Source organism: Thermobia domestica, chromosome 4 (assembly GCF_964235325.1).
Source record: "Thermobia domestica chromosome 4, izTheDome1.hap1.1, whole genome shotgun sequence".
NCBI classification, from domain to species: domain Eukaryota; kingdom Metazoa; phylum Arthropoda; class Insecta; order Zygentoma; family Lepismatidae; genus Thermobia; species Thermobia domestica.
This window is the reverse complement of record NC_137457.1, coordinates 208,213,370-208,229,706: the sequence shown is the minus strand read 5'-3', so window position 1 is coordinate 208,229,706 and position 16,337 is coordinate 208,213,370. Positions and strand designations below refer to the sequence as shown.

The window sequence follows — 16,337 nt, the reverse complement described above, 5'->3', positions numbered from 1 at the left end:
GGAAAGTGCACTCGCTATTGCGAATAAATATGAAAACGTTGGTATTAGTGTTGCTTTTAATGAACAAGACGATACTCGGAAATGCATTACGTTGTTACCTGAAAAATTACCAGGAGATAGTAAATTTATTTTGAAACAAATATATGAAGCTCCTAAAGCTCTTGAAGAATTTGACAGCAAAGAATCAAACAAAATACTTGTAACACCATCATCAAAAGAGGTACAACAGATATATAAGAAAGCAAATAATAGGAGAAAAAGAATGGAGCTAATAGAACATCGAAAGAAGAAGAAAATGAAATTTTGTAGACTTGAGCGAACAAAAGATGGATGTATGTATCTGAAGAAGCCAGGAATGGAACTAGTAGAGCATAGAAAGAAGAAGAAAATGAAATTATGTGAACTTAAACGAGCAAAAGAGAGTTGTACGTATCTGAAGAAGCCCGAACGGAACAAAGAGATGAAGAGGATAATGAATACTACGAAAGGAAGAAAAAAGAGAAGAATTTGGCGGTGTAAACGAAATAGGATGAAAGAGAAAATAAAGAAGAAAGTACGTTGGGTGAATAGGTTCAAGAAAGCTAGATACGTGCGCCAAGATGCCTACAAAAGAAAAAGAAGTAAGAAAGCACGTGAACTCCGATGGATGATAAACTGGTTTCACGTAAAAGAACTGCTGAGCTGGAAATTTCGGAGGAAATTTTATGATGTTGCTATTTTGAGATGTGCTCACCTTGGTAGCCAAGACAGGACACGAATAATGTGTTCAACTTCCATTAATTAAGTTGTTCAACTTGCTATCCAATTTGCTAATTATATGTTAAATGTGTTATGACCGAAATTAGGTTTGTTTGTTGTTGTTAATAAGATTGACGCGACAGGTAAAAACAAAGGATACATTAGTTTTAAATAGTTCAGGATCAGTTGAGTAACTTTACCATGTAATATTTTATTGTACTGAAGAACATCGCAACTTGGCGACCGTGACAGGATCTTCATTTGTTCAGTCAATCTAGTTCGTTTAATTTTCTTGCTTTAAAAAAATAATATTTTTTTTATTTGAAGACGGGGCAAACTGTAATGGACCACGTTGATCCACTACAGGAATTATGTGGTCTTGTCTGTGTGTGCCCTTATTCTTTATATTAACCTATTTAAAATATTATGAAATATTGTTATTGTTGAATTTGAGCAACCAATCATGCCAGTCTATGTGCTATGTGTTATAATGCTCCATTTTATTATTACTATTACATTGTTTATTATTTGGTACAGTTACTGAATATATGCAAGTTGTAAGTTAGTACTAGGTGCTTTGTACAGAAGCTTTGTCATCTCCGTGAATGCCATTTCTCTGGTTTCTAAGTACTGAAGTCTTGAAGAAAAAGAACGAAAAAAATGTTAGTTCGGAATGAAAAGTAAATTGTGACACTATCAATAAAAAATGTATTTGTTATGTCAAGACTAGGTAATCTGCAATTAAATATAGGAAAGTACTAGATCTAATTTTAGTGAATTGTGTTACGAAAGAATAAGCTTTTAATATAAATTGAGTATATGTGATTAATAGAAATGTCCTTCTAAGTAGCTTTTGTCCCTAATTCCCATATGTCGCTAAGCTTTATGCCTAAAATTTAAGTTACCAAAATTGAGTCCACAATTTATAAGATTGTATCAAGCAAATTTAGTTCGCTACCTCTATTATTTAAATTAAATAAAATATCAGAAGCATTAAAGTACCAAAACTGAAAACTTGTTTCTCTAGTTAGGCTTATTTGTAGCAGCAATCTGATAATCAAATATTCGTAAAGCAAATGTCAGAATAGTAGGAGTTTCAACAGAATATCGTATATCAGAGTTGTCTCATCAACAGGGGAAAATTTTAATAAGTACGACGATAAATAAATGATAAAAGATAATGTATAAAATGAATATATGTATTGTCTACGATAATTGTTTTATGAAGATTACGAAGAATGAAAAAGTACCCGATTTGTTGACAATTGCACTCTGTTGTATTCTGTTATAATTTAGTAATTTGTGCCTACAATGAGCTAAATGTACATATGAAGATATGAATGTTTTAGATATGTTGCTGTAGATTCGCCGCTGAAACTACTGATGGTATCATCTCGCCTAAAGTAGAATATATATAAGTTGTTAATATAAAATTTGTTCTTCTGAAATATTAAAATCCTTATCTATTTCTTTAATTAATTAGTTTGCTTGATATTTTACTGCTGAGATATCATATTAGTATAATCTGTTTACTTTATCTGCACCAACTGTACAAGAATCTGGATACCTGATATATGTGAGATACGTTAGAAGCGTTCTGGTCCTATATTACGTAGTTGAAGGATTATTTTGAAAACAAACTATTAAATGAATTGTTGTTGTGAAGCAACATGGCGACCCAAACAAATACTAATAGTACATTTTTCATATTCATACTGATAAACAAACGTAACCCATGAAAAGTGAGGTGTTACACCCTTTCCAGGAACTAGTCTGACCACCTAAGGGTCAGATAATAACTCTTGCTTGACCTACTAACCTGTCGTGGCGGCGCCGTGCCCCACAGACAAGAAAATATACAGACTACCAGTTCAATGGACCATCTACGGTTCTTTGGATGTATATAAGAAGCGACGGAACTACTAACCGGTTGTGTCCCACACATAATTATTTATATTACGTTAATTCGCGTGGCGATAAAACGATAATTGTTGGCGATCAAACGCAATCAGACGACGATGAAACGATCTGACCCATTTCCGATCAAATTTGGTTACATTGGTCGGCTAACAGATTAGCCTGCTTGCGCCCTACATAATTGCTTATAATACGTTAATACCCGTTGCGATCAAATGATATTTGATGGCGACCAAAGGCGATAAAAACAATGAAATGATCTGACCCAATTCCGATCTAATTTGGTTACATGTGGGTCTAACAGGTTAGCCTATTGGTCCCCTATATAATTCCTTGTAATACGTTAATACGCTTGGCGATCAAACGATAATTATTGGCTATCAAACGCGGTCAAACGAAGATGAAACATTCTGACCCAATTCCGATCAAATTTGGTTTCATGGGGGCTAACAGGTTAACCTGTTTGCCCCCTAGATAATTGCTTACATTACGTTAATACGCGTGGCGATCAAACGCGATGAAACGACGATGAAACGCTGTGACCCAATTCTGATCAAATTTGGTTTCACTGTTAGTACTCCTACATAATTATTTACATTACGTTAATACGCGTGGCGATCAAACGATAATTGGTGGCGATCAAACGCGATCAAACGATGATCAATCGATCTCACTCAATTGGGATCAAATTTGCTTACATGGAGGGGGGGTAACACTTCACCGGTCCATTTGACTCGTTTGGACCGTTTTAACCGATAGCACTGGTAGACAGAATAGAATATGTTAACCTAGTGAATACTTCACATAAACACAAATATAAACAGAAAATAGGGGATAATTATACTCTTAATAATTGTAATTGTTGATTCAGGACACTTGGTTATGATCCTAATTAGACAATTGTTACGCAACAGTCTGTATCTTTTCTTTGTAATTGTTGGTTTATCTATCATCCGGTTGTAACAATATATGTAGTATCCATTCGAAATGCTTGTTATTTCCTCTACATTTAGCCACTGAGGTATACAAGAGGTGAGTTCTGGGTGCTCTGCAAAGAGAAATCCCAACTTTCCTGTAAATTTTACTTAAGGCAAATATTTTTCAAAAGATAAGAATTTTATTTTGACTTGTTTTTCGTAAGTGGAAAGAGATAATGAAAGATAACTTACCACAATAATAGATAATGTTATTCTACATCTCAAAATATGAATCCGAAGAATAATCAGTGTTGCCATCCATAGAAATGACAGAATGGCGAAAATTTGAATTACCCAAAAATATTGGTTAAGTCAGAGACTAGAAAAAGAAACTCAACGGTAATTGATGACTTATCATGATATCTGTGTTCCTTGTTAACTGCTTTTTAAATAATAATTGTATTTATTCTGTAATAACTTACATAAATTTTTACAAAATAAATAAGTTATTACAATATACAGGGTGTGATTGAAAAGTACCGGAACTTTTCCCGCCGCGCGGTTCCCTGTCGTTCGAAAAATGTGAGGGGTGGGGGAAAATGTGCGCGGGATCTTCCTCTTTCAAGCGGAACTTGGCCCAGTGCGCTGCGAGGAGCGGTTGAGAAAGCATCGCTGTCCGCGCGAACGTCGTTTTGGTCGTCGGTCACGTTTTTTGAGCGCCGAAAATGGAGTCAAAGATTGACCAACGCTATGCCACCAAGTTCACCGAGGGGTCGTACTCGTAGCACCATGTTTCATCACCACTGATCACACTGTCTAATAACTCTTCGTCGACTTCCACACAATCCAGCACTTCACGACTCATTTTCACTCGCAGTTCTGTTTGCTCCTCGGTCAACACCTTGGGGACCAGTTTGGCGCACACCTTCCGCATGTTCAATTCTTCAGTCACAATTTTTTGCACTGCATAGTATGTCAAATTAAGTTCTTCGCTGATCTTCCGGAGGAATGTCCGACGGTCCAGGTTCAGGTATTGCGAACTAGGTCGACGTTTTCATCGGTTTTCCCTGAAGGCCTTGTGCCACTCAAAGATCCGAGTACGGGACATCACATCTTCCCCAAAGGCTTCCTTGAACAGGTCCTGGGTCCCGGTGAACGTCTTTTTTAGTTTGACACAAAACTTGATGGAGTAGCGTTGGTCAATCTTTGACTCCATTTTCGGCGCTCAAAAAACGTGACCGACGACCAAAGCGACGTTCGCGCGGACAGCGATGCTTTCTCAACCGCTGCTCGCAGCGCACTGGGCCAAGTTCCGCTTGAAAGAGGAAGGTTTTCTATTTTAAATTTTGCTTGTTATTTTGCAGTATTTGACCTTGTAGGCAATGCTAGAAGCAAACAAAGCACTGGATTTATGCACTAGAAGCTCAAGGTGCGTGCACGTTATCTCTTTAGGATAGAGATGTCTATAGTAATCTACTTTCCAGACTCTACTAACTGCTCCCAAGTTAAGCAGCGATATTAGAAACTGAGACGACGGACAAGTCATCAATATAAAAGGTGATTGATTAATGTGTGACAAACGAATCTGAGGTAAGAGCTTCACTCTCGTTCACGTGATAAGGATCCAATATACTGCTTGTAGATGCCAAGGTCAGACACTTCCTTTAGACAACTCCGAGTCTTTGAGTTTCAGCAAGACATATGTTTCAAGGAATGTGAACACTTTCAGAAAACGAACGGTACAGTTTCTTGGCAGGCCTGTGCGGTCAAAGGAGTTATTTCCTATTGAACGTGTACTAATGATAGATGGTCATCTTGATTGTCTCCTTAGCAGAGAGTGTTGATGTCTAATGTACTCGAACATAAGTAGCTTGGCAAGAGATCCCTCAACAACACATCCAATGTCTCTGATTCAGTGTCATAACATATGTAACTCTAGTTGCAAGTGAAGATTTCACGACGTACTGTTTTATTAACGTCAGAAGGGATGTTCTATAATTTTGAAACTGTAATTATATATAGTCATTAAAATTTATATTCAAGTGTTAACCTGAGATACTAAAAAGCGTAAGTAAAGAAAGAATATTAAGAAGTGGTTCCGTATCCTATAAGTAACATGAAATGCGAATAGAAACGAAAAGAACATAGAGTTTTATTAGACAATTACAGAAAGTGTTAAAGGAGCAGAAATATCGTAAGACGGATATTTATACGGAATGTTAGAGTTTCCGAGAATAATCGTGCTGCGATTACAGAAACAGGTACCCTCTACACCTAATAAATCTTGCTTTTTAAAAACATATCTACTGTACCTCAGGAAGAACCATCATATTTATTTATTCTCCTCCTTCGTCCCCTTGGATTCACGAAAGGAAAAGGCACCAGAGATGCTATTGGATTGATGAGAATTCTATCAGAAAGAATTCTTGATGTAAAGGAAGGGTTGTGTTTGTGCTTCATCGACTGACGAAAAGCTTTCGACCGTGTCAATTGGACGAAACTTCTGAAAATACTTAAAGAAATCGGAGTCAACTGGAGAGATCGACGACTCATTCAAAACCTGTACATAGGACAACGGGTGAAGTTGCGCTTGAATGAAGGAGAAACCAATAGTGTGGAGATTGGAAAAGGGGTCAGACAAAGATGTAGTTTGTCGCCCCAGTTATTCAACATTTACAGTTAATGTTTAATGAGGGAAGCATTAATGGGAATTGGAGATTTGAATATTGGAGGGCAGATCTTTAACAAGATCAGGTATGTAGATGATACGGTTACAATAGCTAAAACCAAAAGATGAATATAGGAGATGATTGACAAAATAGTTGACACTGGAAAACTGTATAGAATGAAAATTAACATCGAAAAGTCGAAATTCATTAGAATATCCCGTGGAAACACGCCCTTATGGATCAGAGTAGAACAAAGAGAACTTGCAGAGGTCGATAATTTCCAGTATCTGGGAAGCATTTTGACGGGAGATGCTTACTGCACCAAAGAGATCAAGTCAAGAATTGCCATAGGAAAAGAAGCATTCAACAAGAAACAATCACTCTTAACTAGCAGACTCAATATTGGACTTAAGAAGTTGGTCAAGTGCTATATATAGAGCATTGGACTGTGTGGTTCAGAGACTTGGACATTAAGGAAGTTAGAGAAGAAATATTTAAAGAGCTTCGATATGTGGTGTTGGAGAAAGATGGAGACGATAAAATGGACGAGAGCGCAACAAACGAAGATGTTTTAAAAGAGATAGGAGAAAAGAGGATACTTTTAGCCACGATTCTTCATAGAAAGGCCAATTGAATTGAACACATCTTGCGAAGAAATTGTCTTCTTCACAGCGCCATAGAAGGAGAGATGGAAGGGTAGCGAGGAATGGGAAGAAGAAGAACACAGCTGATCGATGATTTAAAATATAGGGAAAAATGTTGAGAGTTCAAAGAGGAAGCTGAAGTTCGAGAAAAGTGGAAGAAACATTTCCAAGCCCAAATCTAAAAATTGAAAAAAAAATCCTCGTTAGTCCGAGGACCTGCCGAAAGGCAGAATACTTAATAATAATAATTAGTGCACATCAGATTTAGTTTAGAAAGTGAGATAACTTCTACAATGGTCTAATGTGTGTGTGAATTACCTTCTTGTGGTGACTATGAGAAATCGTCCAATTCGTTGAAGACTTGGACAAATAGATATTAGCACTCTTAAATCAAATAATGGCAGAGAGGATTACATGAAAGTGACACATAACACATCTGAAAAGGCCAGTATCCAATTCCAATTATTTGGCTGTATTAACGATTAGATCTAGTAGAACAAGGTTTTACTATGTTTCCCGGATTTGAGTGTGTTTCGATCTCTGAGCTAGTAGGACAAATGGATAAATATAAATATGAAACATTTTACCGATCTTCAATTTGCTGTTGAAGTCGTTCTCTTTGCAAGTAAAGTTTACCTGGAATACATAATGGAAGAACGTAATTTGAAAGTAACGAAGTGGTTATGGGAAAGACGAAAGTTGTGTTCAGACAACCTCTAGAATTCAAGTTAAAATGTGGAGATAGAGGAAGCAAATTCTTACCTCCAACTGGACAGAAGATATCCTTCGATGGAAAACAGGAGCGAAATTAGTAAAACAGTTTCATATTGTAAAGTAAAACACCAATACGTCTAAAGTTCAAGAGTTTTTAATTGAATATATTCTGCCTATTTTGAAGTATGAACAAGAAACGTGGAAAATGTGATACCCATCTAGCGTGTACAAATTTATAAACAAGAGGATAAACAAATGTATGTTAGGAATCAATTTTAAAGAGGAAAAACATGAAAATATATCGTTGTGATGGCAGCAGTAGTGAATATTATCGTGTCAATAAGGGCACCAAAGTGATAGTGAGCAGAATATATTGGAGAATGAAATGGTCAGTGATGGGAGAAAGCGATCTCATACTGAATATAAAAAACAGGAGGTGAACATAGATGTTTTCTTACACAAAGCTGTGTAACGAAATCACGGAACACTGAGAAACAATGAGACAAAACTCTGCCTATTTAAAAGACGTTCATTTGACCAAACGTTGATAAGGGCTGAACACTGCCTTACGAGAATCGTGCTATTATAATATGATAAAATTTATTAATGAGAAAATAATTTTTAATTTAGTATTCTTATGATAATTTGTAGAATACGCGTACTCGTATTTTAAGTTATAAATAATGTAAATAATTTGCGAGCACATGACATCTAAATAAACAAGGAAGCTCAAATACATTTAAATTCTTTATGCACAAGACATTTTGTTTTACTAGGAAATAAGTCAGGATGTTTAAGACTTAAGCATAGTCGCAGAATTAAGCTGTCCTCCTTTCCATCTGTACCTTACTCCGCATGATTATGGTTATAAAACCATAATAACCTCAATTGTTTGTTAATAAAGATTCTTCACTACCCATAGCCCATCTATTGTTTTCCAATTAAAGTCAATAATACTTTTACATCTCTTCCCCTACAGAGGGCGTAACCCTCTTCGGGCAGTAGCTAGCATATGCTAGCCGAAAAAAAAATTAAGCTCTCATGGTGTAAAAATCGAATCGTGGAAAAAGTGGGAGAGAAAGTATTTGAGAATAAAATCCTGAGACGGATATTCGGAGCCAACAGGGAAGGGAATGGAAAACGGCAAAAACCTCATAACGAGATAATCCATAATTTACATACTTTGCTTAACATTGTTAAGTCTAGTCTAGGCTTAATATAATCAAGTCTAGGAGACACAGGTAATCAGGTCATGTAGTGAGGATGGATGAAAGTAGAAATTTCTTTAAAATTTTAATTGGCAATCCATTCGGAAAAAGGGAGTTCCCTCATGCTAAGCGGTTTGTACACGTGCCTTTGACATGGGAGGCGTAAGTTCGGATCCCAGCGAGAACTCGTGTGGTTTGGATCCCAAGTTAAGCTGTAGGTCCACGTCTCATACAGCTTCTATGCTGAAAGGGACACTAAACTAAATATAAAGAATCAGATCAATTGGAAAAAGACTTAGAATTGACAATATTCTCGTAGAAATAGGAATATAAAATAGACAAGCTAGTTTCGTTTCTCCGTTTGAAACTACAGTAGACTTTGAAACTATGCGAATTCAATATTCAAACTTGAAGCGAGACCGGGCCAAGATACAATGTTGACTTTGTTCATTGGATGCTGATTACAAATCATAAAGCAATTTCTCGCTATCTCTTACTGTTTTTGCTGTATACCTCTGAAGATTAACATTAAAACTGCAAGATGTAACTTGATACCTATCATTTCCGGTTGAAATTTTAAAGTAATAGAATCAGAGATGAAACATATTGTTGGTACTGAATTCATATAAAACAACTGCTACTCGTTAACCATTTCCATTTCATCCATTGTGCGGTCAGTTTTGTAACCAAGAAATTCGTAAATTTTTTTCCACTTCCCGGTTCAACAAGAAGTTAAAAGTTGATAGAGAATTTAGTCTTAGAACTATGAATCTCTGTCAAAAACAACTTTGAGATATCCCTTGCCGTTTTTCTCTATAAGAGTTAGTATTGAAACCTAAAGAACTAATAAATTTCAACCATTTCCGGCTCTCGTAGAACGTTGTAGATGTAACCTTATGCTCTCATGAGACGCTGACTAGATTGCAAAAATCCCTTGTTGCATTTGTCACAACTTCCAGTTTGAATAAGATGTTACTGGAGAAGATGGAGCCTATTTTTGGAACAGTGAATCAATCGCAAAAAAGCTCTTTTCGTTATCTTCTACATTTTTGCCATAATGCTTGTAGATAGAGAGAGAGACAAACTGACAGACAGTAATAGCCGTTCCATAAGACTTCCGACACTTATGAATATTTGCTAATATTAGAAAGAATGCTTCAAATTCCCATGTTACATAATGTCACAAGAAATATAGGTATTAAATGGTTTAAAAAATAATTTTAAAGAGTCCTGAAGAAGCAAAAGGTGATACATAAATTTGTTGTAACTGTTCGTTTCTTCCGAGAGTTATTTTTAGTTTGTATATGTTTATTTTACATATACAGCTGTAAGTATGGAGATCAGATTTGAACATATCGTTAAAATGAATGTCATTCTCTAAAACTCGCTTTACAAGCTAATAAAACAAATTTTGCTAAAAAAAAAAAAAATCCACTTCTAGAAGTACGTGATATTCAAGAGGTTTGTCGAAGACATGACAAAGCTGGAACAAAAACGGAAATGAACATCAATGTCTCCAAAGAACGTATAACAAATTCCATTTAAAACGCAGCAGCAAAGCCACGTATTCTTGTCCTATGCAGGAATGTAATCTTTTTGATTTTATAGTTTGTTTTACAATTCCAAAAGTGATTTACTAAATAAATATTTGTTAACGAACCGTATAATGCGGTGTAGATGTTTCCCCATTAAAAATCTTAAGTGGTGTTTTATTCTCCGGAACTTCTAAAAACGGTTCGATGACTTTCGTTAATAGTTCATAAATAAAATAAATATCTGACAATCTTACAATGTACATAACAATTTCTCATTATCAAGTTCAAAAATGGGTAGTTTGCTCTTGGCTGTTAATTTTCTTTGTACAAATCTTTTCAAAAATGGTTAATATTTGTTCACATTTCATAAATAAATGTTTCCGTAATAACTGCTACATTATACGATTCAGCTTAAGAAACAAGAGCGAGAAAATTTAGTGGTCCGTACCTTTTATTTTGCTTCTACGTATCATGGAGCGTGTATATCCACTGAAATCTCCAATTCATTTATTTATCATCACTGTAATTTCTTTTCTCACATTTACGACAGAAAGTAATAAATAATAGAAATAAAAATAACTGCAAGAAATATCAGCAAACTGTGGTTTTTTCTCAACTTAAACAAAAATAAATAGTTCATATTGACTGCCTACGTTAGTTGTTCCGTGGAGTAGAGAATCTACATTCGACCACCTAGATTTTTCTTTTTCGTTTCTAATGAATAGAACTCGGTACATACGTTGTATTATTTTGTCCAATTTTGACTACCACAGTAGTATAGCTATTATCTGTCACAAAAAAGGCAATGCGAAGTATGAGAAAAATAGTCCACATGACTTTAGTTACCTTCGTCACGTAATTGTCCTTATTAGACCTCTTAGTGCTGTTGATCTCAGTAAATAACAAGATACACTACATTCATAATGGGAAAATGTTTGAACTGTATCAGGCGAATTTTATAAAATATTTAGCTTTTGGACCAAGCTAAGTTTTTATAATTTCGTTTCGATTCATTTAATAATATGAGACGCTATTTTGGCATGCATTATTTCCCGCTACTTCCCTCTTATGAAACTTATTATAACTAAAGTGACATAAAAATATCCAAGTTCGTCGTACATGCAGAGTGGTACATGTTTTCCAGTGTAGTCCCATCGTCCTGCTCGTATTCATTTAACTGCCTTCCACATAACCCCTAGTATTGTTTGTGACATCTTACATGAGCATCTGAAACTCCACCTTATAAAATTAAAATAGAGTAAAAACTCCTTCTTTTTAATTTGAGTTAGCGTACTAAATTCTTCATGTAATTGTATCCAATGAGTAAAAATAAATAAAATAAGAAATCTCCACTATTCCTTTGCAGTGTAAAGCCCGGCACACACGTTATACCGGAAAGGTATACCTGTGCAGGCTAGAGCATACAGACGGAACGGTAAACCTGAAGGACCTTCACACACATTCCAGTATACCTATGAGGTTTACATGTACAGGTAATCTTCACATCGTTTGTGCCAGCTGCTGCAGGCCAAACAGCACAGGGGTAGCGACTTGTGCAAGTGACCGAAAAAGAATCGAAATTCAATTCTTACTACCAACGCAGGCGTGTAAACCTGAGCGTGTGTGTGAGTCACTCCGGCGCACCTGTACAGTGTTTAGATGAGTTGTGGCTAGTTAGTTGAATAGGGAGCGTCGGTCGTCGTCCTCTTGTTTCCTCATCATCTCTCGACTGAGTTAAGATCTTCAGATTTACCGTTCCGTGTGTGTGCTATAGCCTGCACAGGTATACCTTTCCGGTATGTCGGTGAGGTTTACCTCACAGCCACAGGTATATCGTAACGTGTATGCCGGCCCTAAGATAAGTATAGATCAAATCAAATAACTGTATATGAAATAAAATCAAATGGTGATAAAACAGACGATCCGATACGAGAGATCATATGTTTCGGAAATATTCCTTGGTTGACGGCGTTGAATTTCGTGCTGCATGGGCTGAAATTTAGAGAGAATACTCTTCTGTCACAAAATCAAAACACATCATAAGAACAGTTTTATCAAAATACGTTCTTACAGGGTCTTAAATGCAGGGGTAGATTTTTTTTTATCAACAATTGAATATCACAGAATCCAGGAATTTGAGAGATGAAATTGGGCATATACACTTTTCATTACAAACAAGGAAATTCTGTTTTGCATTTTCTTTATTCAGGCAGTGTCGAGTCTAAAGATTCGATTAAGTTATTTAGAATATACCATAAATAAGCTCTTAACAAAAAGAAAGAAAGTAATTTTTACGTTAAAAAAACTAAAGAGAGAGTGAAAGAAATAAAAGAGCAACAAAGGGAGCTATTCTTTGCCCAAATTTCTCTTTTCTTTCTTTAGTTTGAAAATATCAAATGCAAGGATTTGATTAAGTTAGAGATGTGAAATTCGTAAAATAATCTGTTAATTAAAAATACGGAAATATGTGTTTCAGTCAGACCCGTAGCCAGCCTGATTTATTAGGAGGCCGAAATGAAGACTAAGGTGGCAATGACAAATACATCTTAGGACACCATAAAATTGTACATTTACTTATTATTTACAGAATATGTATTTATTTTTGAATTATCGAAACCGTAAATTCTTGTTTCGTTTTTGTGTGGTTAATAGCATCTCTTTGCGAGGTACTTTGTTTCATATTAATAATTAGAATTGAAGTATTTATTTTTAAACATTATAAGAAGATTATATTACAGCAATTTTAGATTATATCAATACAAAATAGAAGTGTATGTTTCATTCATCGTTTGCACTCACTTTTGACCTTCCAAAATAAGCGAGACACTTCAATTTATTAATATTCACAATTAACCTTACTCACTATGATACTATTGTTTGGAAGTGCCCCTAGTATCCTTGGATGTTTGTCATGGTTGCAATAATAGGGCACTGTTTGAAAATCTTGAAATGGGTAAAGGCAATGGAAGTTGTTCGGTGCGTTTAGGAAGAAACATATAATTTTACACAGAAATGAGTACAATTCGCAAAGCTGAATTTAATGTGGTAAATATAATTGCAAGAATTTCACTGGTTTTGAGTCAGTTTGAAAATTCACTTCAGCGTTATTTTCTTGAGGGGACAAAAAATAATTTAGAGGGCAGTGACCCTCTAGCCCCTCCCTGGCTACGGGCCTGGTTTCAGTGTTTCTAGAAATTCCAATTCTTGGGATGGAAAATATATTATTTCTATACTATACAAATTTCTTCTCTTTATTCAGAAAATGCCCTATTTAAAGCTGTTCAACTTTGAGTTGTTTCGGAAAAAACACTCCTAAAAAGATAGAAAATTTATACAGTTTTAAATTTCTTTTTCATTTTTCAGAAAGTGACAAATAGGAGCATATAGAAAATTTATACAGTTTTAAATTTCTTTTTCATTTTTCAGAAAGTGACAAATAGGAGCATAGCTTTAATTTGAGGTCTGCTCTTTGGTACACACACGTTTATTAAAAATATGTGCTTAAGTATTTTCAAAAATTTCTACTTCTTGACGTTTAGGCCATGTCACATGAGCTTTCACCAGGAATTGAACATGAGTCTCCTGGACCAAAGTAAACGTTAGGGACAAGAGAAGAAGCTGTGATTTCCTGTAATATAAATATATATTTGTATTACTTTATATTACGTAAGTGTGATGTATTTCTAAGTTTCTTGCATTCAAATGTGAATGTTCTTTGTCAGTAAAATGCAGATCCTATATTTAAAAACTAAAACACAGCTTGGGAAGATGGGATTCAAACACATGTTAAAATAAACATTTTAATGCGAATTCATTGTGCTCTCCACTAGGCACGGAAAGTACGTATAAAATATACGTTTTCAGTTATACGTTTGGTGCACGTTAAGTCCAAAAACTACAGGAAATACACATGTGATCTATGTTTCTACGTATGCCACATACGATTTTTTTTTCTCAGTGTGCTCATTAAAGCGATGGAAAAGTAAGATTTATGCATCTATTCGTGTTTTCTTATTGTCGTCTATTCTTTGTTAAGAAACTACTTGCTTCACACTCTTCTCTATTCTAAACTCTCATGCACAATGTCCCATATTGTGCCATGTAACAGATTAAACTGTACTTGCAACTCTGTTAATGGTGCTCTATGATTCACCCGTAAAGCCTCTTCAATTGCAGAAAGGAGGTCTGTTATTGTATGAGGAACCCTGCTTCCTTGTTCATTCTTCACAACCATGTGACCAACACTGAAATCCAGATAGAATTTATATACATCCTGCACTGTCGATCACGTTTGCGCAATACGCTTATTGGAGTTCCTTTTGAATCCGACCTGGCCCTTTTACCAATGAAAAGAGAATAACAGATCGGATTTCTAGTGTACACACATACAGATTAGTAACTACGTTTATATTCAGAACACGTGAGACACTGAAACTTGATTCTGCTGCCACACAGTATCAATGTCCGAGCGTCTTCTTTCCGAAATAATACTTAATACCTGGAAAAGATATGTACTAAGAAAACATATTTTCTGAACTCTCCTCGTACAATATATGAAAAAGCAAACGATGCAGGTGTTATTGGCTAGGTGAATTATTGTAGTGCAAATGTGTTCAATTTTCGTCAAGAAAGATCACCAAACCAGTGTTCAACGCATAACAATATCCCTCACATTAAATGAAATGAAGCAAAAGTTCGGAAGTGAAGGCCACGCCTTCTAATGCTCATACCCATGGGCGTCTCTGGCATGTTAAAATTGGGGGAGACGGGGACGACTAGAATGCTAGTAGATCCCAACTAAAGTTACATCAAAATTATGAGTAAACTGGGATCTACTTTACTAATGGCATCCACTCTTTCTACCTGTAGCAACACAACTCATCATAATTTTCCTCCACTACGGTAGACTACTTGCCAAAAAAAAAAAAAAAAAAAAGTTTATATATAATATTATTCTTAGGTAATTTCTTCACGTTGACATTCCTACCGGTGAATTCCTGCTCACAGTCAGTGTTCTTAAACGTATTTGCAGCAGTGTAGTTTTATAGTCCTCATATATTTCGATTTTTTAGCTAACAAAATCTTAACTCTTTGAAAGAAGTCTTACGATGACAATTTTTGATTTTCATTCTTCTTCTGTATTCTTAATAAACTCAAAAGGTATATTATCTACCTTTTTGTTCTTCATTTCGGTTTATGTTTTTGAACTTGTCTAATAAACTATCCTCGTTTACTTCGTTTTACAGTTTATTCATGCTGTCATGTGGTTCCCCAATGTATTCTTTCCATTTTCCTCAAACACAATTCGCTCATTAAACACTCATTTCTATCTTTAGTTTCTATATTGTCGCTTGCTGCCCTTCTACAGTATTCGCATGAAATTTACTCTCATATATAACATTCAAATGTCCCTATCTTTTTAAATTCATGTTTTCACCTTCGCTTCTATTGCATATTTCCCTGTCTTTGTAGATTTCCCTTCTTAATTCGCAGATTAACTTTTTATATATCCTTTCCTTCTCTTCTCCAGTCTCCCTTTTTCATGGAAACCAATTTTTGCTGATTAAGCAATGAAAAAATTGTGCTTGCAGCCGAGACTACTTTGACTAACCAAGAAGTGTAACTTGAAAAAAAAATCCTTCCTTGAAAGTGAAACATCAAGCGGACATTCTAATCACATTAATCTAATCTTGAAGAACAAACATAACTTTAATTTGTTCTGCCTATGTTTCTACTTCTTCCATATAGATCTAAATACTTCCAGCATTGATCCATTTATCTCATACTCAAATATTTGGGGGGACGCGTCACCCCTGTCCCCCCGCCAGAGACGCCCGTGCTCACACCTATGCAACTGGTAGTAGTTTACTAACTCTTCGACATACAGTGAATTTATTTCATACAAAAAGTAAAGGTATAAGCGTATAATGTTTACATTTATTCATTTAGAAAAGACATATAAAATGCACAAAAATTCATATTCATGTACTTGAGT

The 16,337-nt window shown here is 35.4% G+C and overlaps 1 protein-coding gene across 1 annotated transcript in view; it reads right to left on the bottom strand.

Annotated features, from left to right (window-relative positions):
- Positions 1–16,337, bottom strand: part of LOC145683432 (kunitz-type serine protease inhibitor bitisilin-3-like) — a 337,612-nt gene that overhangs the window by 175,347 nt on the left and 145,928 nt on the right. The window lies entirely within an intron of this gene.